This window comes from Strigops habroptila, chromosome 8 (assembly GCF_004027225.2).
Source record: "Strigops habroptila isolate Jane chromosome 8, bStrHab1.2.pri, whole genome shotgun sequence".
Lineage (NCBI taxonomy): Eukaryota > Metazoa > Chordata > Aves > Psittaciformes > Psittacidae > Strigops > Strigops habroptila.
This window is the reverse complement of record NC_044284.2, coordinates 32,458,805-32,484,880: the sequence shown is the minus strand read 5'-3', so window position 1 is coordinate 32,484,880 and position 26,076 is coordinate 32,458,805. Positions and strand designations below refer to the sequence as shown.

Here is a 26,076-nt window from a genome sequence, read left to right as displayed (position 1 = left end):
CAGTCCCACTGAGCGGAGTTCAGTCTATTTATATCAGCAAAGAATTTGGCCCATCAGATAGAAGAAATCCTGGACTCCTCTCTGGATCCCTAAGTTTCTGCTCTGTAGAGCCAAAGGACTGTGTCCATAGAAAAGAAGACTAAAGTTGTTTTTTCATGAATGCTGTTTTGTAAAAATTGCAGACACAAGGAAAGTCAGACTTTTCATAGGAACACACCCATCCTGATTGAACTTTGTTTGGAAAGAGTTTCTCAGCAGACTCGAACTATAAAATGCTCCCCCAGAAAAAATTTGCACTTTGCTGCAGCAAATAGTTGAGTTCGAATCGTGTTGAGCATCAGGGATGTGAAAAAATGGGGCATCAGGAAACCCACATTCCAGTTCTTGCTCCGCCTGTGAGGCTTTCACCACTAAGGAAGCATCTTAGTAACGGGAGATTTGCTCATTCAGGGTATTCCTATCGCTGGGAGGGTGGAGAGAGGTATTTGGTTTTGCTTGTTTGTTTCATAAAAGCTTTGAAAAGCTTTGGCTTCCCCTCAAATTAAGGGAAGAGCTGCAAAAAATTCTCTCTCAAAAAAAAAAAAACCAAACCCCTAAAAACCTCCATGGCTTTGAAAGCTCTTTCCTGCCCTGTTCCAGAAGGGGCTGTTAATTGTAGAGCATTTCAATTGCAGAAAGTCTGACTATTGAGTAGAAGAGTCTTTTTGAGCCTAACCAGCTGTGCGGGCTTTTGTAAGTTGCTCTGACATCACAGAAGCTCAATATAGTTAGCATTGTTCAAAATTTTTATTGCCACTGGTTGTAAATATGTCTATACACATATTTCATTGTAGCGACCCCTACGAATATCTAGGAACCAAAACTTCTCTTCCACACCCCAGCCACTGAAATTAGATTATATACTGATTGCATAATTACTGTATAACAAGGTTTGCGCAGCCTCTCAATGCACCATGCCTGTTTTCATAGCATTTTAATATGAGCAACATAATAGGCACCAGCTTGAATAGCCGCATGCCAACGAGGCATTGCATTCCCCAAACCAGCTTGAGTTTGTGAAATCTGGTCCAGCTGCTCAGCACACAGAAGGGTGACAAGCAAATGTCTTCCAGCCCTTGCTGGGCCAGGAATCAGAACACAGGGAAAGGCTCCCCTTCCCCAGCCTGAGGTGTGCTGATTGGCACATAGCAGTCTCTGGGTTATTTCTTCAGACTGCCACAAGCCAGTTGCATTAATGCTATATCCTTCACGTGTGTTTTGCCTGCACCAGCATTTGCAGATCTGGACTGATAATGCTCCCACTAATATTGTTCTGCCTGTTGCTGCTCTGGTCTTTCGTCTTTGCTCCAAGTGAATGATTTTAAATGGCTCAGATCCTGCACTAGGCTTGTTTTTCTACTGAGTTAGGCAGCAAATTTGCTCATGTGTTCAGCCCTGGCTTCGTCCTGAGTGGTATGGAACTGGAACAGCCCATAAACAGCAATTTGCTCATCTTTTAAGCTTTATTGTTTAAGCAATGAGTTTTACTTGGATGGTTGAAGACCGACCCTCTCTTCACACAAAATGTTTTACCAGCTCCAACAATAACTGCAACCCATTCTTTCTGCTTTGCATTTATTTGCAATTAAGATAAATGGACCAAATACTACCAGATGAAATGAGTGCAACATTTCTGGTTGACTTACCCGCAGTTCCAACAGGTCCCATCACCCAGCGGTTGCTGTGTGTCCTCTCTGCCCATTGCGTACTGCTAATGTTTTGACTCTTTTAGAAAACACAGGACCTTCATGGACTTGCTGGATCTTGTTCTCAGCCTGTCTCTGGAAGGAGCATGTAGATGGTGCACAGTTGTTATGGGAGGGTGGTCCCCAAGTTCTGCACACACTGGTTTATTCTGGGGGGCTTGTGAAGAAGCAGAGCTGGGACCTGTCTCCACATGATGGTGGTGGTGTCATTAAGTGTTATGCTGTTCAAAAAGAATGGCTTGCTCATGGCAAAGTGAAGATTATGAGTCAGTATGGACACACTCTGGATCCAGGTGTTTTGCCTCTTCATAGCTTTGAACTGTGTTTTGCTGCAGAAGTGTCATCGCTGACTTTCAGCTCCACACACTTTCTTGGGAAAGAGATTTTCCTGTTCTCAGCCTTTAATTTCTCTCTGTCTCCTATAACTTGTGGCTCAAAGTCACTCAGATCATATCATCTTCCTTGTTTTGCCACCCCACAGCGCTGTGACTTGTCACTCTGGTTTGGTCAGTGGCTGCGGAAGTGCCCAGCAATAGCTGCTACTCCCAGTGCCAGCCAGGCTGACAGCTGAGAGAGTCAGGGCATGACAAACTCAGGGCAATGCATACATGCTTGTGCCTGCATGCAAAGGAAACCCATCTTCCTCCCTTGAAGCTATTTTCTGTGCGTGATATAACCAGCAGAGAGCTATTCAGAGAAAGGCTTTTTGAGTCTGAAGTGTACTAAGGCAGGCACTCAGGCTATTAGGAAGCCAATGCCCTTGTTAAAGTTACTACACTCCTTTCTCTTGATAGGCTAACCTGCTGCTATTAGTACTGCAATAATAGCCAGTACGGACACACTCTGGATCTAGGGGTTTTGCCTCTTTGTCGCCTCAAATTGTATTTTGCTGTGGAAGTGCCACTGATGTCAGTGGGGCTGCTGGGGGATGTTAGCAATGCAGTGGAGGTGGAAGTCATCCACTCTTCTGAGAAGAGGGGACAAGAGAGGGAAAGAAAAGCGAGTATCACCCTATACTTTCTGATGCATTCAGATGCAGCAGCCCATCAGCACACTGATGGCAGTGCCAGCCTTCTCTGTAGCTTTGAGGCAGTTAGGGAAGAGGTGTTTGCCAGGCAGTGATTGGGGATGCCAGATAGCACTGTGCCCTTGGGCATCCCTCACATCCCCACCCTTGCATGGAGCCACCCAGCACCCCATCCTGCCAAGCAGCTGTGTCCTTTGCTGGGTCTACATACTTTTACATCTCTCTTCTTCACTTTGCTCCTTTGTTTTGGTGTCAGACTCATCACTTTGTGAAAATTAAACAGACTTTTCAGGTGCAAAATGTTCTAAAAGAGAAAAGAACCTTAGTCATAAAAACTGCTAATTGTGGGTAAAGGGAATTAATTCTTGTACATCCCTGGTGAAAGCAATGACTGGAGTGATAAGAAGACAAATTACTTTTTGGAGAAGTTAGCCTACCTTCCTCATCTAGATTATGCTATTTTAAGTGTGGAAGGAATGGTTTTTATCTTATGGAAGCACCCCAGCAGCCAGTGATGGTCTTAGCTGGCTCTCCGAAGACACACCAGTTAGCATGCTGCAACCATTGCAGTTCACAGCAGCACTCGATTACTGTCACTGAACTTTGCACATCGGTGTTACTCTGTGTATCTTATCTCCTGAAGAGTCAGAGGACATAATTTGTTCAGAAACCCAAGGTTCCGGATTTCAAAAGACTTTAGACCCCACTTATGGGGTTAGTCCTTTATCACTGATGAAGGGGGGACCTGAACAACTGAGAAGCACAGAGGTTTCTCTCGCAAAAATTCCAGTTCATGGAACATCAGCCAGGGCTATTCCTTGACTCAGAGGCTGGGCTGGCAAAATCAGGAGGCAGCGTTTTCAACACCACCTTTGAACATTTCCCCTTGAAAATCTTGCCTGGACAAAGGCTTTTGGAGAAGAAATGCTATTTGTGCAAGGGCCTCTGAAACCTGCCCCAAATGGCTGCACCACTCAACCCACTCCACCGAGTGGCCACCAAGCTGCCCATGGTCCCTATCACCTCCTGCAGCAGCCGGGGACCCATCTGCATTCAGGTCCAGAGACCAGGACCATGGAGGGTCAGCTGATATCTAACCGGCCAGGTATTTTTTCTTTTCCTCAGATTAAATCAGCCCCAGCTCTAAAGGAAGCTGTGGTTCAGGCTCCAAAGTGGGCTGCAGCCCTCACTCGACAGCCATTGTCGCCTGCAGAGCTGGAAGCAGCAGTTTAATCTCACTGCACTGCAATTTCCCCATTTCCTGTGTATTTTGTATTCTATTAATGAACCCAAGTATTCTCACATGGGAAAGGCAGCCTTTGGGTTTCTTTCACGTGCTAAAGGGGTTAAACGTGATGATGCGCAATCTGGCAGAGGAGAATGGTTTCTGTTCTTTATTGTAAACTTCCTGGCTGCCCTGCTGCAAAGCAAGGGGCTACATTATTCAGAAAGAATAATGACTTTTGGGACACGTATTAAATTGCAGAAGTACTGAGTTTAAACCCCAAACAGCAGCTCCTCATCTCCCAGTTTAGCAGTAATGTAAGAGTCCAGATTTCAGATGTCAACACCGCACAAGTCCTTCTTTGCCTGCATGTGCCACTGCATTTGTCTTATTGCAGTTCGTAGGATCTGGGAGATCACAGACAGGAAGTCGGCCTCATTGTGGTGGTCTTCATCAATCAGTAGCACAAAAGGGCTGGTACATGAAAGCAGGACTCCATTTGAAACCATTTTCTTGTTCACTGTAGGCAATGGCTCATGTTATCTGAGGTCAGAGTAGAAATTTCTTTGAGTGTAGGAGGCTGGGAAGGGAGTTGCTGACATCCAGCTGGGTAAGGCTGGCAATTCCTTTAGGTGGTCTCCTCTTATGTCACTCTAATGGCTATCTCAAAGTCTTTTAGATTTTAGTTGATCTGGAAGATCACGAATTTGTCCAATGCTTTTAAAAACTTGCAAGTTTTATAAATTTATATTACCCAACTGGAGAAAAACTTTCGCTGGCACGCCTTCTTGTGCATTGTTCCAGCTGCACAGACCCCAACACAGGGTCTACAGGAGTTTTGATAAGTCTCCCTGCATTCATAGCAATAGAGAGGTGCTATTTCTCAAACTGCTCCAAGGTCAGGGACTACCAATATCTGCTAGTTCAAGTCCTCCTTTCAGTGTCAAAGAAACCTTCTTCAACACAATGATGCCAGAACTCTCCAGCTATAATTGATTAGCAACTTTCACAGAACGGATCACAAAGCACTTTGTGAGCTACACACTAAATGCATGGCTGCACTGAGCTGCTCCGGGACAGAGAGCAGTGGAGGTGCAGGCAGTCAGCAAACACATGGGGCAGGAGAGGGAACACCAGCGATTCCCACGCAGACATCTGCTCCTGCCAAGTATGCCATCGGGCCTTTAATATCCCCACAGAGGAGGTATTTTTAAAGTCTTTGCTAGACCTTAGAAAGAAAAACCCAAATTTTTAAGGTATTTCTAGCCACATGTACAAAACAGAAGAAGAGCAGGTCCATTCAGGTCATTCCTGTCCCACTGGGGTGCTGGCACGATGCATTACTGGGTCAGCGTACAAGCTGAACATTTCAGGCAAGAGCAGTTGTCGTATTTTCAACTTCATCTATTTTTATCAAAACACATGGGTTGCTTTGAGCACCGATGCATTTGGCACCCAGGCGTATCCACCCTGTAATTGCTCCCAGCTGCACACACACCCTGTGCCCTGACCGTGGTGAAGAGGGCAGGGGAATACCTGCAGGGAAACGAGGATGTCTCTGCTCAGAACACGGACATTTTGACAGACTCCCATCTCTCACTGGAAATGTTTTGATTTCATTTCCTCTGCAGAACATAAACAGATTTTGAAACCTCAGAAGTTGCCATGAAACAAACCCGTTGTTCTCCGGCCCCCGGCCAGCTCTAATTACAGCTTGTGACCAGCCCTTGCCTATGGAAATTAGAATTTACACAGGGGAGGACTCTGGCTCTGAACAGCTTTGTATGGAGAAATGTGATTTGTCACTATCTTTTTAAGCAAAGGTAACTCTAAGGTTTAAGGGCTTTTTGTGTTTTCTGTCCCTCCTCACTACCAGCAAATACCATCAAAAAGTGTCATACGCTCAATGTAGTAATGGGAAGTGCTGATGTGAACATGGCAGGTGAAGTAAGCATGGCAATGCTCTCTTTTCTCTGGCTTTCATTCCCAGAAGCGTGGGAAACATTTCCCACATGCCCGAGCATGGCATGGCTATGCCAAAGGCTGAGCAGAGCCCGGAGAAATGGCGTCTCCTTCTTCATGTGGGCTGGGCGCTTCCTTCACCCACATCCCCTTCCCCTAAATCCACAGGCTGAGACTTTCAGAGTTGTCTTGGAGATTTTAATGCCAATAGAAAAAAAAGAAAAAGAGAAATGAGACATCCAAATCCCACAGACAGCTTTGAAAATACCAACCTCGACAGCTTTGGAAATATCGATGTTGTTTTCTGGGCAGCTCATGAGCTCAGACATGCTGACAGACTGGACAGAACTAGGGAAGAGCAAGAAAAATTGTGAAGTGCTCCAGCAGAGGGGTTTGGCCATGGTGGAGGAGAATTACATTAATGCAAGTGTTGCATTAACCACATTTGAAGAGTAAGATGACCATGGAGCAAGAGGGTGGTTGGACATAGGTGGCTGCTGGTGAGACAAGCAAAAGCACACCAAGAAAAACCTTTCCTCAGTGTGAACGTCAACCTATTGTGAAACCATCCCTTTGGGGAAGTGCTGGAAAACCCCGAGTTCATGTCAATGAGAGCGTGGCTGGCTGGAACCCCGGGCAGCCCCGGAAGGATGTGCCCCACAGCGCAATTAAGCTCTGGAGAGAGTTGGCATACCTCATCTCTCTGATTTATCTGATCACATCAAAGCAACCCGCCCTGCAGGGCTCAGCGCAGGCACTGACATGACCGACAGCGAAGTTTTGCAGAGCAGGAACAGCCAAATTTGCAAATGGTTGCTTGAGTCACAACAGCAGCACACAGACACATTGCATGTACATGCACTAAATCTGCAGGCCAGCATTTTTCTTCAGGATCAGAGCTTCACCTAAAAGAAAATGTTAATTTCACTGCCTCATACAAAATAAGTTGATGGCAGTGCCAAGGACTTATAAATATAGGACTTCTTTCAAAATAATCAGTGCTGCTCTTGACCTGAATTCAGGCTGTTAAGTTTTTCATTCCCTCTCATGATGATTTTACTTTATCATCCCTGCCACTACATGGATTTTTCTGCAATGACTAATTTTGAAGACGGTAAGCTCACTGCTGAAAAATAGCCTCAGAAATGTATGGTTATCAAGAGTAATAGGTGCCAAAGGCACAAATCTTACAGCTGTGTGAGGGGAAACGACAGTCATCTGAATACAAAATTACTTGCATCTCATCTTTGTCTTAGTGCTTCTGTACAAGAAAAACAATCTCTTCTTTTAAGTGCCTAAGGAATAACATCATAAACAAAAAAGCCTTCCAAGTTGCTGTTAAATTTCCTTTGTGGTGTCTGTAGCAATCCCTCAAAAGGGTTAGATCTGAGTATTTCTTAATTTTGCAAGGGTAACATAGGAAACGATTGCAACTATGTTGGGTAAGTACACAGCTTGTTTTTTTAATGAATTCTTTGTGTATTTGATTTCCATTAATACTTCTGCATTTTGGTGCACCTAAAACAAATATATCTGGTGGAAACAAAGCACTGAATTTTTTCCTCAGAATTGATGTTTTGAATAATCTCAACCAGTTTCAAGTTGGCTTGAAAACGAGGGTCATTGTTTGGGAGGAAAATTGCCTGGATTATTCCACATTTTCTCAGTATAATGTTCTGAATTTAAAATCTCAATAATATTTAGAAGTTCAAATGTGTTTATCCCCAGTCTGCACTCTGCAGTGCTCATCTACTTTGCTGTTTAGGAAGAACAAGTGTTATGTGATGTATCAGACCCATCATGACTCATCTGCCATATCTGAAATAATCTGAGAAATCACTGCAGACCTTTTTTATTGCAAGAAAAAATAGAATTCCTTTCTGACAGAAGATAAATAAAGCTATCATGTTTTGCCAACAGAAAACCTTCAAACAGAGAAAGAAAAGATCACATTCCTCTGATCGTTTTCTTCATGTGTCATTAATTGTTATGATAATTCCATTTCCAAATCCTTTGGTATCTGAAAGCCTTTGCAACTGTTGTCTTTAAAGCCATAAACCAGAGGCTGCTCCTCCTGAAACCCTCATGTTCACCCCGCTGGCTCTTAAGCTTCTCTTTTTGCACGTTTGTGGAGATTTGGGGAATTTCCAGCCCAGCAAGCAACAGGGCTTGTTGGTCTTAGGGCAGATGCTTCCAAAACACAGTGGGAGCTGGACACACATGTTTCCAATTACCATATAACGAAAACAAAATAAAAAATCACATTTTTAGGGGTTTCCAGATTTAGGCCTAAGTGTTTATAAAACTGGATTCAGCTTTTAAGAATGTATTTCCTGGCTTTGAAGCTAAGAGGAGCCCCTTGACTTCATGGGACTTTGGATGGGATCCCTGACTGTTTCTGGAGCTCCAGCACTAGAGCAGTTCAGAGCAGGGACTGGTACCGATGGCTCCATTCGCATTGTGCCAGGGATGGATGGGCTGTCCCTGGCACCAGCCTGCCTGTCCCACCGACTGCAACGCCTTTATAAAACATGGGATTTTTACTTTTTTTTATGCCATCCCAAAGAAGTAAAAAAGTCTTCACTATTTTCCGGTCTCTGAGGAGGCTTTGGCCAGCCCCAGTCAGGAGGCACATTTGTGTTCAGCAGTGTAAGAGCTAAAAACCACAGAGTATCCTCAAAATCACAGTGTGGGGCAGCAGGGAGAGAGAACAGAAGGGTCCTGTCTTGGGACATCAATCCTGGATCACTCCTTGACGTGACTTCCTCCATGTTTTGTTCAGACCCATCATAAATAACATAAAAAAGCACCAGTTCAGTCATTCTAAATAGAGTGACCTGTATATTAAAGTTTTAAATGCATATCCTGTCCTTCTTGCCCTCTTTGTTTTTCTTCTTCTTACATGAGTGGTGAGAATCAGCATTATATTTTATTTTCCTTCATTTCAGCATTTGATCTATCTCCATGGAAAGCTGCAGTTGTTCCATAAAACCAGTCACTGAGGTAAATAATAGCAATCTTATCCCATAAACCTGCTGAAACTGTTGAAATACATTAAAAGATTAGAGCAATCATTAGTAATATAAACTACAAGAAAAGAGAACATTAGCTGAATCTGTTATAAAAAAGGAAATATTTTCTGAGTTGATCTTAATTTCAAATAAATAATAGAATCTTTCTGGGAACATGAAGGATAGTTTTATAACATCAGTCTATCAGAAATAATGCCCCATTGGTTCTGTTCTCTGCCACACACACTGAAGTGTTCAGACTCTAAAGTGCTGGTTTCTTCAGATATAGGAGGAAAGTATGGATAATGAACATTTCATATAAGTACAGAGACCTTTATCAAAGGAAAAGCTGCATAATGCATTTTTATTATTACTGTTATTATAGTACTTGCCTTTACATGATTATTATTTGGTGTTTAGGTTTGCTTGAGAGGGACATCTGAAAAAGATCTGCTAAGTCTAATCCAATGCTTTTAAAAAGCACTTAATGAATTCTTCTTGCTGTGTTTATGTTGAGAGGTTATTTATTTGTAGGTCATCTGTGATTTTTTGTGCAAAATGTTTGGGTATTTTTAATTCTATTAGTAAGATTACTTGTGCAATGGTTATATGTTTTCTGATACAGGCAGTCCTGCAGAAGCTTCCTGAGTGTTATGAAATAAGCCTCCCTGTCCTCCCTGGAGACCATTTTTTTCTTCATCGATGAAGATACAGATACAGTCCTGGCTGAACATGCCCGATGCATCTGCACACCCCAGCACACAGGGGCCTGGGCAGCCTCAGCCCTGCTGTGCTGCTGGTACATTGAGGAGTTTGGAGATGCCCCGTTGGAACCAGGGTTTTGACCTCTGCCACCCACAGAGTCCTTTGGAATGAACCCACTGTGTTTAGGTAAAGCCTGACCTCCCAAAACACCCATCATCTGGGCTCTGTGGAGCCAGATCCTGCTTTTTCACATGCTGTGTAGAAACCAACCCTTTTTTTTTCTCCTCTACTATTGACGGAAGTTTTCCAATTCCCTAATTTCCTGAGGAATTCCTGTGAAACTCCCAGAGAAATCATATATGAGAGAGGACAACCATTCCAGGTCAACTCAAATACTTTGTCTCAATAACATGGGAGGAACTTCATTCCTCCCATGTCACCACATGAGAGCCAGGAGGCTGATGCAGTGCCCAGACCACTCTGCTTGCAGCACTTTTCCTGCATGAAGAGAAAGTAGTAGCAATGCCAGGATGGGGAAAGGCCGTATCCTGCACTTCCCCCATCCTTCCCAACCCAGCACCCAGCTGGTCCATATCCATCACTGCGGGGCAATGGCCAGGAAAACCACTGGGACAGGCAGATAATTTTTCACCTGGGGTTTCAGTTCAGGCTCTGTCTATGTCATCCTGGCAGTTTAATTTAATCGACAGAACATTAAACCATGTCACGTTTCTATTAAAAATAGATGGTGCAGACCAGACATCTGACAATCAGGCAGGGGCAAGGATTTTCTTTTTCTTCTTCCCCCTCTTTTAACTCTTTTAACTCTCTTTTAACTCCACAAAGGCTGTCAGAGCCGGAGAAGCCAGTAACACAGAAAATGGCACTTGAAATTGAGTTTATCACTTCAGCTCTCCTTTCCCTCTCTTCCCGCGCCGGTCGGCATCTGTCAGCACAACCCCATCTCTCACTAATGACAAGGCAAGAGATGAGGCAGTACTTGGGTGATCTGACAGTTCAGGCTCTGGTTTTTACATATGGCCTTTAGCAGCTAAACTTGTCAGACATTTTGGGTAGAAAGAGCAGAAATGAGTATTGGAGCCATCTGATTACAGCCATAAAACGCACCCAACCCCAAAAGGATCCATAGCTGCTCCAGAAACCCCAAGCAGATATTTTAAGGCTCTCACAGACTCCAGGGCTGGTGAGGTTGCTGCCAGCAGTAATAAACTCCTGCAATTCGATCTCAGCATATGTCCAGCCCCAGCGACCGTTTTATTTGGGTGAGGTGCGGAGGGCAGAAATTCTCTTTGTTTATGTTCACTCCCAATGACAGGGTTGAGCAGAAACCCAACGATTTAGGGCTGTTGTTAAATCTTAATTTTGCCGCTGTCCCCTCAGGCGATCGGCATGAGTGTGGTTTTCCGCACTCCTCAGTGTTTCTTTGGGGGACAACGGTGTTTTGAGGTCCCCAGGTTGTCATTGCTTTGCTGTATTAGACAAAGCACTTAAACTCTGCCTTTGTCAACCAGAAGAAGTGAAGGTGCCCAGGAAATACAGGGACATCTTGTAACCCAGTATTGCAGTGCAGCATCCCCTCCTCTGCCCCTTGTAAGCCTGCTTGGTCTCTTTGAAGTGTGGGCCTCAGAAAACAGGAATTTCTCATTCCTGGCCTGAATTTTACCTTATACCTGAATTCTGACAGCAATGAAAATAGTTTTGCATTTTTCTGCAGTGGGCAAATGGGGATGGTTTCAGGCTGGTTTTGAAGCAGCAGGGGAGAGGGTTTCTCCTCCCACACTCAAACCCCTGAAACTGGGCATATATACTGGAAGCAGGATGGTCTGACCCCAGGTACTCGTGAGACCTGCATGGACACAGAGGAATGTCATACGGCCAGACAGGAGCACACTGGACCAGCACTGAACTGTGTTCCAAGTCAGTTGGCGAGTGGTCACATCTCCAGCTGGAGATCAGACTGACCATGTAAAATGTAGACAATGAAGCTCACCAGGTTTGTAAACCAAGACCAACGCAAGGAGCTGTAAGATGAGGCTGCCCAAGCCAGAAACCTCATCCCTGACAGCCCAGCTTGGTCAGCCCTCGATGACCCTGAGACAGCTAAGCCTCCATTTAATCATGAAACATCAGATCCTGAGTCCTTCCTTGGTCATCTCAGCCAAGGCCAAACTGGCACAAGGAATTGTGCTGAGACTCGGTGAAAATTTCTGTTTGCTGAGCTGACTGAGAGGCTGAGGGCACTGGAAGGGGCAGAGCCAGGGCTGACATGAAGCCGTGAAAACTAGTGGCCTTTAGTGCTTCTTATTTATTTTTTCCAGTTACTTGGAATGCCTTCTTTCAAGAATTTTGTGTTCCTTTCTGTTTTATTGTGATTGCTTCTGATTGTTTCAAATTATTAACATTCAAAAATAAGGCATGTTTATCTCTCTCCAATATTTTTCACAGGTGTTTTCATTCAAATGCATCCAATGAACCCAACCTGAATTAACCAGTCTGACTAGGCAGTTTTTAGATAAAAGCAAAGGTGAGGAGACATTCCTGCTTTTGCTGCGGCTTGCCGACGCCCACTGGGCACCTCGTGCCGCTATTCCCTGAAAGTAATAGGAAATGGTACCGAATAATTAGCAGCTGCTTTAGCTGGACCCCTCCTGCCCCTTTATCAGAGGACTCCCAATGATATTAGCAACAGCAGAGCAGTACTGGTTTGTCTGCTGTGGTTTATATGCAATTACAGAAGGGGCAGTTCACAACCAGCCGCTGCTGAAAGCAGTGCCCACTCTGGCATGTTCACTCTTGCCATGCTGCCAGCACCCACCTGCGACATCTTCCCTTCCTTTGATCACAGGGAAAGGTAAGCAGCCGTTTCACTTGATCTGAAGAAAGCTTTTGACACAGTTAATTGCAGCATATTAACAAACTTCAACACCAAAGCTCCTCTGATGCAGCTCTCACAGGGTTTCAAAGCTGCTGCACAGGAGGAGGGAGGGGACAGCAATTGCTGTGTGTGGGGACGTTCATGTCTCTAGGTCCTTTACCATCATGGAGATACTGCATCGTATCTGGACCTCCAGCCAGGGTGGTGGTCTGGGGTGCCGGGAGGGGATGGAGCTACAGCGAGCTGGGGTTGGGCATCCTCCACACAGCCAAGCCCACACTTGCATTAACTTGCAGCCCTGAGAAGGGGTTTCTAACTATGATTTGGTTCTGTGAATTCTGAAGGATAGGAAAACTTGCGTTAGAGCAACCCATCTGCAAAGTGCTTGCCCAGCTGTGGGGGCTGCCAGGCTCCTGCTGCCCCATGTCCCAGCTTGATTGCACGCACATTTGCATCCGTCATGCTCCTGCAGTTCTGTGCTCCTGCAGAAACCTGAACCAAGGGAAAACGGGACAGCGGATGATAGCAAAGTCACCACAGCCCCAGTGCATGGTGAGAGCAGGTCATGGAAATCGGGTCAGCTTCTTCTGGTGTAAATCAGCACTCCTTTGCTGAAGCCAGTGGAGTTAAAAAAGTGCAAGAAAGACCAAAATTAGGTCAATCAGATACACAGCTCCTTTTATGCAGCAATCTAACCCTCTTCATCCTTCCTGCTACTCCTCTGCACAGCCAAGTAGGTCAGAACTATCTCCTGTCAGGCAGCTGGATCCACTGAGGTAGCTCTGAAATATTCTCCAAATCAGCAGGGTATCAGTAAAAGGCATCCCTGTCCCCTCCTCCCACCACAGTCTCTCCAGTTGCCCATCTGAGCACTGGTCGGAGGGGGAAATGGGATCTCAGGTGTGGGCTGATGAAGGGTGGGGAACTAAAGTACTCTCCAAAAAGCTCAGTCTGGGCTGAACTAGAGGTTAACCTCATTTCTAAATATCCCATTAGTTGCACTTGCCATTTGTGCAGGGTTTTGCATGGGCTGTGCTTGCAAGGGACATCACAGACACAGCAAGGAGCTGCTCTGGTGGCTCCCAGCAGCCCCTGCAGCATAGTCCCCAGGCAGCAGCACATGTTAGTGCAGAGGCCTGCAGCCTCCCAGTGTTGCTGATACTGGGGTGAGTTTTCTTTCCCCAAATCAGTGCTAGGCCGGTTGGCACAGACTTGTCCCCCACAACTGGGGCAATGGCTCCTCTATTTCTCTGCAGAGCCCTCTTATACACAAACTTACATAGAAGTTTTACTTGCCTTGAACCATTGAGACCAAAACAACCACTTAACTCCCACTGGAAAAGAAGCATAATTGAAACAAACTGGAAACAAAATTATTAGTGAAGCTATTTTCATTCACCAGGAGCTGTGCCAAAAGGTAATTCTGAAGCCGGAGAAACTCTGCAGAGGACCGTGCTGGAGTCAGTGGAGCAGCACAGGAAGCACTAACATGGGTGAGAAATGGTCTTGAATCACTGAATACATTGTTCGAGCTGTAATGATTTTGTGATTGTGACTGAGAACTCTCTGCCTGAATCATAAAGTAAATAAGGGTCCTGGAGCACCACGGTTTTGTACCAGCAGCCAAGGAGATGAAATCATGAGACTGAAATCCAGAGCTGCTCCCAAGTTTGGCACCTCCCCTCTGCGGTGAGGAATGAAAGCCCTGTGCCAAGTCAGTCACAAATTATAAACAATCCCAGAAACAGCAATGTCTTCTCCCCCCAGCCTTTTTCAATCTTCTCTTATTCTCCTCTTAAATTGCTCCAAATCTTGTGTTTACCTTATCTCAATATCGACGTGGAGTATCCAGCTGACTTCAGACCATCTGAAGTAGGTGACTAACACGTGTTAGCACCAGTTCTTCCACTGGGTGCCTATGGAGCTGGGATATGACAGGTTGGATAGTCTGAATTGCTTATCACATTGAGATGTTATTGTAGTCACAACACCTACATGAGTGATAGTAGCAGACAGAATTTGGTCCAATAGCAATAAAAATGAATAATACTAATTTCTACAATTATTTACCACTCACAGGCAAATTAGTCATCTCTTTGCCATACCTGAGATGCCACAAAATACCTTCAGTGCCATCTAGCTACTAAGCTACATGAAGAGATAAATTTGCAAGGAGCGCTAATTGCTATAAGGCTCATCAGTGGCATGATGTCCTGTTGCACCAGCTGATGCTCTGCCTTCAGGGGTCTAATCAGGATGGTCATGTAAGCCATAAAGATAATTTGCAACCATAAAAAATTCTGCTTTAAATGGATGTTTATCTAAAGTATGATAAAATGAATTCCTCAGAATGAAGGCTAAATAAGTAACTACCTACACACACCCCAAACCCACAGGATATTTGTAAAGGCACTTCAGTATTGCCAGCCTCCCTGAACATTGCCAAGAACAAACAACAGCACTATTTGGCTTCAGCTTTTGTTTCATGAAGATGTATAGAAGCTATGAAAACTATCATCCTTACTCTCTATTTGTCTTTGGTTTCATGCCATGTCTTCAGAATTACATGGACCCGTTTTACTAGTGATGACTACTGACCGTCTATGATGACTGCACCCATGATGTATATCCACACCACGACCAAGCATACGTTCTGCCAGGCCGGCGGCAGGCTGGGAAGAGGGTGGATACCGAGTGATATAGCAAACTCGACCTTTTTCTGGGTAACTCACACTGAGTCATCAGTGCATGGAACTGAAAATTGCAGCCACCGATCAGCCACGTGAAACATACAGAAATGGAAATATGAACGGAGGGAGCACAGTCAGGGCTCCATCAGGCTCTCGACACAACAAGGAGCAGCTGCAAGCAGCAGAGGAATGAGCTGGTATTTTGCTTTGTCCTCCTCTGGCCCAGATCATGGACCATTGCCACACAGCCTGATGTGTCCTGGACCATGCAAAAAGCTAAGAAAAGCAAAACCCAATTAATTTCAAAAGGAGGTTGTTTTTATGACATACTGTACTTTGGTGTGGTTATTCCATCTACGGTGTAATTTGTCCAGATAAAACCTGTCTAGAAATGACCTTACAGTCTGGGTATGATGCTGATAGAGGATACATTCTGACAGGCTTATGCTCCCACCGTGTCAAACAGCAATGCTTGGCCAAGGATCAGCTCCACAGATGGAGCAGGCAAGTGCCCCTGCCCACTTTGCAGGTCTGATCCTGCTCTGGATGCATGCTCATGAGAAGGTGAAATCAGTCCCTCCAAGGAGAACACAAGGATAATCCCTGGCTGTGATGGCACCGCACCTCTGGCAGCAATGCCAAACCTGCCAATGGTTTGTCAGAAGAGATCAGTGTCTGCCAGAGCACAGAGAGGACTTTCATCCTCCGTTTGGAGGTTCTCACTACCTTAATGCTGAAAAATTTATCCAGGCAAGACCAGATTACCTCCAGGAGCAAACAGTGTTGGCAATTTCACGGGGACCAGGCCAGCTTCTAGCAGTTGACAATCTGTCTGTAGAGTCAGTCAATGGAAAAGTTTTTGGAGCATATTAGTAATTGAAATTAGCGCTGAGGAGGATATTCATCTTCGTATGGATGGACCTTGGCAGTGTGAAGTGGGTCTTAGAAGGAGTGTCCGTGTGGCACCTGTAAGAGACTTTTAGTCAATACTTAAAGCTTTCACCATAAAAGGTAGTTCCTAGCGTGGCAAAAGCTGGCAGTTCAAGCAGAGAAGGGCTGCAGCCCTCAGGTGTCCGTCTGAGCTGGAATTACCATACAGACACTTAAATAAAAATGAGACCAGTGCTCAAACCTGACACCACATCTCAATCCAAGCTGTGCTGATTTACGCCAGCCAAAAAGAGAGCTGACCTTCAGGGCCAAATCTGCCCCATGGCTATATCCAGGCAGCTCCGGTGATTTAAAAGCTCTGTCAGTGTCAGTCACCAGTGGGTCTCATTGAAAGCCAGATTTATCTTGTAATCTGCACTAGGAGGCGTAAACTGCTACTGCTGCTCCCACGCAAAATAAATCAGCCCAACACAGCCAGAGCTGGTAGCTATGAGGGCCAGCCCTCGCACTGATTTATACATCCTTATGCTACAGTCAGCGGTGGCCAAACACTGGCAGAAACCTTCCCTCTCACCTACACAGTTGACACCTTGAGTTAAAATCAGAGGGACTCTGAGAGCAGGATGGCACCAGGGGTCAGTGTGGGGAACCCTTCCTCTGTGGGCTACAGGCATGGAGGTCTGCAAGCTCTTTGGGGGCAGGAATAGGGCTTTTGGTCAGGCTGCTGGTCCCCGTGCTGGAGTTTCCTCATGCTGTGGTGGTGTGAGCAAGAACAAGTGCTCCTGTGAGGACTGTGAGAGGCATTGCTGCCCTACCTGGGGAGGGGACCCCGCTTTGCTTGGCAAAGAGTGCAGGAATGTGTGAGCTCATTGGGTTAACTCAACCTTTAGGCTCACAGTTATTTTAGGCATCCTTCTCTGGTACTAAAACACAGGCTGACAAAACTCAGGAAGAAAGATAGTAGTATAATAACCACCCAAATGTAGTCACAGGGAATATATGCCTCCAGTTCTTCACGTCCCTACTGTGAGCTTATTACTTCAGCATCTCTCCCCTTTGGGACTTATCACATAAAATAACATTCTTTTTTTTCAGTCCTGCACAGCACAAACCTCCACCATCCCATTGCTGCCTTGGCACAAAGCAAAACCCACAGGGCACGGGTGAATGTTGAAGCCCATCCAGCAAAGGGAGTACAGGATTTTGGGGGCGCATTATAAAAATGGTGTTTGCCACCAGTCCAACTGGGGCCACAGCCATGGGCAATTGCAAGGGGTGATCCAGGATCCAGATGGAGGATGATGCTGTTTACCTGGCCACGTGAGGTGGGCTGGTGGAAACCCATGAAAGCCCACACTGCTAAAACAAGTCTTCAAGGGTTGTGCTGGAGTCTGTGCATTCCTCAGTGTCAAGTGAAGCCACAGGGGTTTGGCAGAGCATTCACAGCCATGCCTGGTCCCTCCACAAATAGTGTTGGCAATTTCAGGGAGTGAAATAACATCCTGGCACTGCCAAACGCCACATCGGTTATCAACAGTATAAGTAATCAAGTAAAAGCACTTTCCACAGCTGAATGACCAGATTGTCAAGCATGCAAAGAATAGTAGCTAAAATTGATTGCAGCTCACATGGATAATTTCTACCAGAATTACGTTATTGTATTAAAACAGTAATGCATAATGTATGGCTGTGCATCTCTGCAGCAAACATTTTACGTTTAATTTAGAAATCTCTGAGTCATTAGAAAAGTTCTCATTATGTTGCAAAGACCTCTGTGGAGTCAGCAATAGCAGTCTTTTAAAAAACAGTTAATGATGAAGGGAATCAGATGGATGCAAAATACCTGAGCAGGGGAGGGGAGTGGGAGCTGAGTGCTGTGTACCAGCCTGCCCTGCATGCCATCCTGCTTGGGACAGCCTACTCCAGGGGGACCCAGCCACACTGTCTTTGGCATGCAAACTGTGCTGCTGCACCAGGACACTCCATGTACTGTGAGGGAAGAGAGAAAGAAGCAATTTCCTGGGACGGTTCAGCCAATCTAACATTTAAATCACCTTACACGGTTGCCTTCATCTCTGTACTGGCTGCAGAGGTGGGAAGGCTCCTGAAGCGGATGCATGGGAAGGAGAAACACCCCACAGGGGCGATGAGCTAAGGAAAAAGTGGAGGTCTGTGCTCTGCACTGAATTCTTGTGTAACAGGCTTGTAGCAGCAGAGGAAAAATCAGCATGTCTGATCCTGAAGTTCTTGCATATGTTTAACCTCCATGGCAGTCAAATCCCTGTGCTGGATACCCTGTAACCCAGGTGGAATTGCCAACTAGGTAGAGTTACACCCAACATGCACCCAAGGTGATTCCCTTTGGTGCTTGATACGAGCTGTGGGCTGGTACACAGATATGTCTGTAGTCACTGCATTTTACAGGACTGAGATTCACTCCATTCTGCATGAGTCACTCTCCTCCACGGGTTAGCTCACCTCTCCTTGCCACTACACAATGACCCTTTGCATCTCCCAGAGATCCTTTTCCTTCAGTAGTTTACCATGGCTTCGATGTGGGCAACACCACCACAAGGGAGCAGCCAAATGGATCTTGTTGTTTGGGTCCTTCCTTTGAGCCCTTCATGCTGACTGCAGCTCCTCTGCTTGCCACTGCTCAGCAGGACGCAACAGACGTTGTTGAAAACGTGGAGCTCAGTGCTTGACTCAACATGAAAACCACCATCAGTTGGGAACACAGGTCTGAATAGCCCATGTGATTGTTTTGTCATCTAGAAATGGGATGATCAAAATGCTGCTTGCAGGTAAAGCCACAGAACGTGGTCGGTGGTGTTGCAGAGTGCTCAGTGGACCCATAGGAAACCACAGGTCCCTGAAAGGAGTGTGCATTGGCCAGAGTCAGCAGAAGCAGCCTACAGACATGAACTTTATTATTTCTTACACTCACATGCTCTTTAAACTGGTCTCTTTTTTTCTTCCCCCACATTTTATATCCTTTAATTTTACTTGGCAATCTTTCCCCTCCACGGACAAGGAAGGTTTTAGAAGCTTTAGAATAATAAAGCATTGGGAAAAATCAAAAGCGATGGGGTTTTCAAGTATTGTGCAGCATTGCACGGCAGCAATTTGGAGATAAAAGTGCTGTTTCTAGCTCCAATGCTTCTCTGCCCTGAGACCTCTTCCACCTGCATGGAGCGGCTCAGGCTGCCACCCTCTCTGCAGAGGCACTTACTGTCCATCAAAGTACCTCACACAGCACAAAAGAGGCATTTTCATTATGAGCGTGAGGAACTGGAGATCGTTGTCATTATCTAAACATTAGCAGATTTAATATTTTTTGTTCTCAGATTCTTGTTCAACAGCTTGACAAAAAAGTCAATCAATATTTAGCACAGCCACGGCATGTTATAAGAGCGGGTTTTATTAAAGTTGAATTACAGGAAAAACCTGCAGAAATGATAGTGATTTCAGAACTTAGTGGATATTACTGGGAAACAGAGTGGCCATATGCACTTCCCAGCTACCATCAGTTACTAACGACACAACACACTTTACTCCTGAGATGCATACTTAGCTTTGGGTTAAAAATAAATAAAGGAAGGAAAGAAAAGCATAGTGATTATATGTGTTTAGCTGACTGGCATACTTGCTGACTCAGCAAGAAAGGCAAAACAGCATGGTTGATCTAATTTAGGCCCTTGGCACGGGGCTGTGTCTTTGCCCCCTCCTCCTGGGAAATGCTGCTTAGTGAGGCAAGGGAGAGAATACAATGGGGAGTAACAGCAAAGCAAAGCACAGTTCACATAACAACTAATAAAATGCAGTTCTGATGTAGAAGGCCTGTGGGGAGCTCCTGTGCATGGTGCCAAAGCCTCACACTAAATGCCTTAGCTAGAAATGGGGATAATGATACTTTGCTCCTCCATGTTTGAGATGGAGGATATCCACACCACGCCTGTCCTGAACGAGCAAACCTCGTGGGTCTCACCCCACCAGCTGCCCATATGAGGGTCTGCCCAGCTGAGAGGGGAGGTTTGCAGCCTAGACCCGAGCCTTCTGCTGTTATTAATTATGATCACAATCAATGTGGTATGTGAGTCAGCAGGAATCCATTTGGCTGTGGCAGAAAAGGCAGTGTCATGGAAATGAGGCTAGCAACAAGGCTTCCTCTATCACCTGGGAGATCACCCCAGCAGTCCCAGTCTTCCCACCAGCAGTGCAGGGACAGCTGCCTGGGACACTGGTGCCCGACCTGCCTGGCATGTGGATTTGGTATCACAATAAAGTCATCAGCATCAATTCCAGTTCTTAGCAGGAATGCCACAGAGGATAGCTGGCTTTGGAGCACAGCGTTGCGCAGGAGACCCTTCATCCCTGGGGCTACTGGGAATGGGGGCAGCGTGTGGACCGCCCTCAACATCCAACATGCTCAAAGTGGGGCTTTTGGTGGCCCTTGTCTCTAATTTGGGCAATCAAAGCGTGAATGCTGCATGCCCTCTTACAGCCTTCCTGAATCAGCAGGGTGGGAGTGCCGTGGGGTCGAGGCTTTGCAAGGGGAGGGGATGGAGAAGAAAACAGAGACATCAGGATGTGTGCATGTGTGTGTGGCAGTTCAGGCACGGACCTCATGTCCTTGCTTTATTTATTCTGTGAAGTATAAAACCACATGGAAGACGTTTGAGGTTATCTGAATGTTGAACTAAGTTAATCTCTCCTAAACAAATGATCTACTTCTGACTCATTTCTAAGAAACTTGAGCTTTTATGACCATGCTTCCTTTACAGTCATCAGTGAATTTTAAATTATAAACCGACAGGACTTAATTTTCAGAGAAAGATACCTCCTGTGCATTTTGTGGGTTTGATTTAGCAGCAGGAAGACAATACCAAATAATTTGAGTCATAACAATTAATGAGAATATTCTGGGGTTTATAGCCATATCACACTGCCCAGCATGAGTCCCCTTGGATTTTTTTTTCACTGTTAACAAACACAAAGGTTGCACATCTTTACACCCAGTAATTGTCTCCCCGTTCATACTAACTTTACAGAGATGCACTGCTTTTTAAAAGTCACGAAAGGTCTTGACCTGTAAAATTCAATTTCAAATGGTAAAAATCCCCTGGCCACTGTGGACGCTGGGGACAAACTAATGTGTTATGTTCCATAACTCTGTTTTGAGTACTGGCTTGACCTGTAAGTGCTCTAGATACAGCCTAACTAAAATGGGCTTTATTATTTTCCATTAGTGCCTGCCACACAAAAATCAACTGGCAGTTCACAGGGGAAATAAAAGTATTTTCCTCCTCTAGATAACATCTGCTGCAAATGTAAACGGACCCTTTCCCAGCCCCCTCCTTCCTTCGGTTTCCTTCCAGCCCTCTGATGTGATCACATTTACCAAGATTTGTGCTTTGGATGTAAGCCTCGAGGCAGGGCAAGGGCAGATTATGCTCCCCTGCCCCACAGGACCTGATGCTGTGGTAGAGTGATGCTCCATCAAACCCTCGGCCCAGGAGCTGGTTGAGGAGGTGCACCACTGTCGTGTCAAACTGCGGCAGCACAGAGGAGTGTGGCTGTGTGGTGTTTCCCATATTTGCAGTCAGACTCACTGAGACTAGGAACTTTCTTTTTTCTCTATCCTAGGTATAGTCATGCTGCTGTGCAGACCTGTGCACCCCAAGTACGCCCCATGTTGCATGAGCCCATGGCTTCTTGCAGGCACCATGGACTGATGGTATGCCTGTCCCAGACTCATCATGGCTCTCTCCCAGCGAGGACACCCGTCAGCCACAGCCTGACCCTGCCTGGTGCTGCCTCTTCATCCCAGGAGAAGCGCGTCCCCTTGGGCTCTGCTTCCACGTGGCTTTTTCTGCCCCTCCCCAGAGAGTGCTTCCCAGCAGTGCCCACCAAGCTCATTTGCCCTCCTTTCGTTTCTTCAAACTTCTCTTTCTTCTTAAGGCAAATTACTCAGTTAAAAAAATCCCCCAGCATTAAAACTTGTCTCACGTCGTCTTGTCTCAGTAAAACAATGACATTTTCCCCTCTTTGATGCTCAGATCTAGCTCTGCAGGAAATTTTACTATCACGACTCTTTCATCGCTCTCCTGGTTTGAAGATAAATGATCCTTGGACTCTTCTGGACCTGCATAAATCACAAAAGCAATCTACTAAGAGAGCTGCCTGTGGCACTGACTTCATCTGGAATTGAAAAGGACAGACAAAAATATCCATAGCACTTACGCAAGGAGTAACAGAGCTAGGGTAATCCAGTGTCATCGTCTTTCAGCAAGCACAATCACAGCCTGGAGAAGAGGATAATGGTGGGACCATGGCACTGGGAGGATGACGGTCCTGGGATGCCATCCTCAGAGTTGCTGAGGATCACTGGAGGGAACCACAAAATTAGGTGACTTCTGAGGAAATGCGACTCACTCCCAAAGACAAACAAGTCCTGGCACATCCACCCAGGCCACCCAATTCAGTCCTGGCCGTCAGAAGCATGTGACACCATCCCTTTCCTAACTACACCCAGCTCTGCCTGTAACTTGGGGTGTTTGCTCTGCAATCATTCTGTGAACAAGAGGCTGAGGCCAGAGACTTCTGGGGACTCAGGTTTGAGGTTTAGAAGAGGCAACTTGCCTTATATTACAAACTGATTTCAGCCTTCACTGAGGTTTTATATGCAGGATGGAGAAACTCAAATGGTTGCTGCTCTGTCAGTCTCAGTATCATTTTTTCTACTCTCAGAAACTCCCCCTGAGGGTTCAATGGGACAGAGGTGACAACTAAAGCACCAGAAACTTGCTTTGGGAATGGGGTGACAGCTTCCAGGCAAGACCCCTCCTGCTTGGAAACTTTATTAAAACCACAGGGAAAGAATGGCAGCACATGGCCTGGGGAAAAGCAGGTGGCTAATCTCACATCTCCTCACTTGAAGCTGATATGGCCAAAGTGGAGCAGGGAGCATGTGGGGAAAATATCCTGTACCCTGAGCTTGCTGGAGAGGTGGCTATGGGGTGGGCAATGGTGGCCAGCTCACAATCTGCCAGAGCAAACCTGGCTTCAGCTGAACCTGGAGTAAAGCAAATACTCTGTTGCATGGAGGTTTGGGTGCTAACGAGAGCATGGTCCCTGTCTCCAGGCCTGCATCCCAAGGAGGTGGCAGGTTACAGCTGCAGAGAATGCTGCTCCAGCAGCCACCAATGCAGCAAGCAACTGCTCCTGGGTGACTTGTGCTTTTTCATGGGTGGGAGTGTAGGCTGTAGAGCTATTTTTGTGCCTCTCCTCACTTTCACCTTATTGCAACAGGATACCGCAAGTCCCATGAGCCCTAAGCAAAGCATGTGGCATTGCTAATGTAAAGCACTTGCAGGCAAGGAGATGGGGTTTCTCATTTCCTTTTTTCCCTTAAGCAAATTTTTAAAGCCCTATTAGCCAATTAGTTGTGTTGCTTATCGGTCCTCTTAATTTGAGAACATCTGCTGAGATCATTCAGGCACTGTTGCTCCCCATTAACAAAGACATTATCTTGAAACTGGATTTAACACACATGCCCATGACACTCTGCTTCTTCCAGTCTAATACAGCACTTCATGATCCTGTTTCTAGTCATAAGACTCCAATCCAGAGCAAAAAACTTTTGGGGTATACACATACCTAGGCCATAAAATAGCTTTTTACAATAAAGCATCACCACCCAGTACAGTGATCACCCTACTGATGAGTTATCAAGCAGCACATGTGACAGCTGTGTATAGTGACACATAAAGTGTAATGAATTATGCCCTCTAGCCTTGCTCCATCTTGCTTGGTGTTGCACGGGCATCCCTTACTTTCCCATCTGCTCTATTTAACTTCAACCACCTTCATTTAAGAAGTAGAAAAACAGAAGCCAGAATGTTTCATGAGAGATGTTTTTTTGAATAATTCTCCTTTTTTCCATCATGGAGCTGCAGAAAGAAGCAGCATCTCTTTCTGAGCTCTAAGCCCTTCAGAGATAATGAAATCAATACTTTAAAGCTCTTCATCCAAGTCTAGGGATTCCCATGCTAGGGTATCTCTACCAAAGCTTGTGAAAATCAGGATTGATTTTCACAGCTGCTTGGGTTTTTCCCCTTCTCTTTTCTGACTTGGAAAAACTTGGAAGCCTTGTGTGGCATTTTCCACATGTGGAGTTACTGATCTAATTTTGGTTGCTTCCGTCCTTTTATTTGGGTACAGCCAAATAACGGCTTCTTGCCACAGTATATTTGTAGGAAATGACAAAGGGACGTCAGCCCGGAATGAAACCTTTTGAGCAGGAGGAGGACAGTCAGAGCAAATGGCTTTGACTTACCCAAAGTCTTCCATGAGCCCCCCATGGTGGCCTCCTGCTCTGGTTCAGCGAGAGCAGCCCACGAGGTGCCACAGGAGGGGCCAGTGGCACGGGGGTGTTAACCTAGAGACAGGGTCAGAGTCATGCACTTGGATCTTTCTCACAAACCAAGTGTGTTGATTTGGCAGAAATTTCTTTTTTCTTTGGGTGATTTTCAATGAGAGAAACACTGCTGAACTTCAAGGCTTACTGAATTGCTCATGGGAATGAGTGCTAGTAGAGTTCAGCAACTGGTCCAGGAGGCTTAGCTAGTGGCCAATACCAACTTTCTTGCTCAGATGGTTAGGTAGGTGTTTTCAGAGCTGAAGGACTACAGACCCAGCCTTTGTCCCACATCCAGTTGTGTGTCTGTGATTTATCACACAAATCTCTGTGGGCTCTAGGGTGCAGTTTTATTAAAATGTCCTTTTTCTCTAACTCAAGAGGATGGTTACATACTGAAATTTGTTTTCCACTCTTTAGGGCTTCCAGAACTTTGTGCTCATCTATCTTACGTTATTTTTCTTTCTATTTGTGGTTTTGAGGTCATGGCTCCAGAAATGTTAACTCTTCAAGTGAAGTTCAGAGCCAAACCCAAATTCTTCTTGGAGGAAATACCAAAATTTCTACTGATGCCTCACAGCTGAAAAACATGGACATGAATACACAGTAATTGATCTATCTCTTTGACCAAAAGGTACCTCAGCAAAGTTAGGTACTCATGGAAAATGCTGTTATGATAGTGTTGGGTGGATAGCGCAAACACACACAAACTTTCCCACAAATATTTGCTTGTCTTAAATTAATCTGCTGGCTCTGTGTATGGCCTGCCAGAGTTTATTTTCCACAAATATTCCAACAAGAGCTTGTTGGCAAGAATAAACATAGAAATCAGTCAAGGTAATATCTGAAGAAACTAGTTTTGAAGGTCCATTTTAAGGCCAGCAACCCTAAAACCCTGCTATTTTCATGCCTTTGGACTTACCAGCCCCAAGGAAATGGCAGCATTCCCCTTGGAGGATGCCAGGCATGGGGACGTGGCTCTGAGTCATGAGTCAGATCGTCATTTCCTCTCTGCTCTGGGGAAGATGTTGATTAACCAGTGACAGCTGGAGAACTGAGACTGCATTTCCATGGTCAGAGAAAAAGGACTCTAGAAATGCTTTTCCCCGCTCCCTGCCTTTGCATTATGTGAGGGCAGGAGAATCAGGGATCTCCTCTCCTACCTCTTCCCTGGATGCAGGTGACAGCTCAGCACTGAAGTCGCATGTGGTATTGCAACCATAGGATGCAATAAGGGTCCTGAACATGCAGGTTTGGGTGTATGGCCCGCTGCACCCCAGTTTTTCTCTCCCTGGTTTCAGCAGAAAGGCAGTGGTGCGCAGCCTGGCACCAAGCTCCTCTTCTCTTCTCTTCCCTTCCCTTCCTTCCCTTCCCTGGACACTTAGGAGACCAAGATCCTGCTGGAGCAGGCTGCAACATGAATCGTCCAGGCAGTTTATATATAGCTTGAGAGAATCAAACAACATTATTTTAAGTTCATGCCCTAGTCTTCATATTCCTTGCAG

General features: G+C 45.6%; 2 long non-coding RNA genes across 2 annotated transcripts; one reads left to right on the top strand and one right to left on the bottom strand.

Annotated features, from left to right (window-relative positions):
* The first annotated feature begins 12,569 nt into the window (after positions 1-12,569).
* On the top strand, positions 12,570-16,399 carry LOC115612191. The gene is made up of 2 exons (XR_003992910.1): positions 12,570-14,064; positions 15,132-16,399. It is a non-coding gene; the product is annotated as an uncharacterized LOC115612191 (long non-coding RNA).
* Positions 16,400-19,555: 3,156 nt separating this feature from the next.
* LOC115612192 lies at positions 19,556-22,632 on the bottom strand. Its single transcript, XR_003992911.1, has 2 exons — positions 22,396-22,632; positions 19,556-22,319 (listed from the first exon to the last, which is right to left on the bottom strand). It is a non-coding gene; the product is annotated as an uncharacterized LOC115612192 (long non-coding RNA).
* Between the last annotated feature and the right edge of the window lie 3,444 nt (positions 22,633-26,076).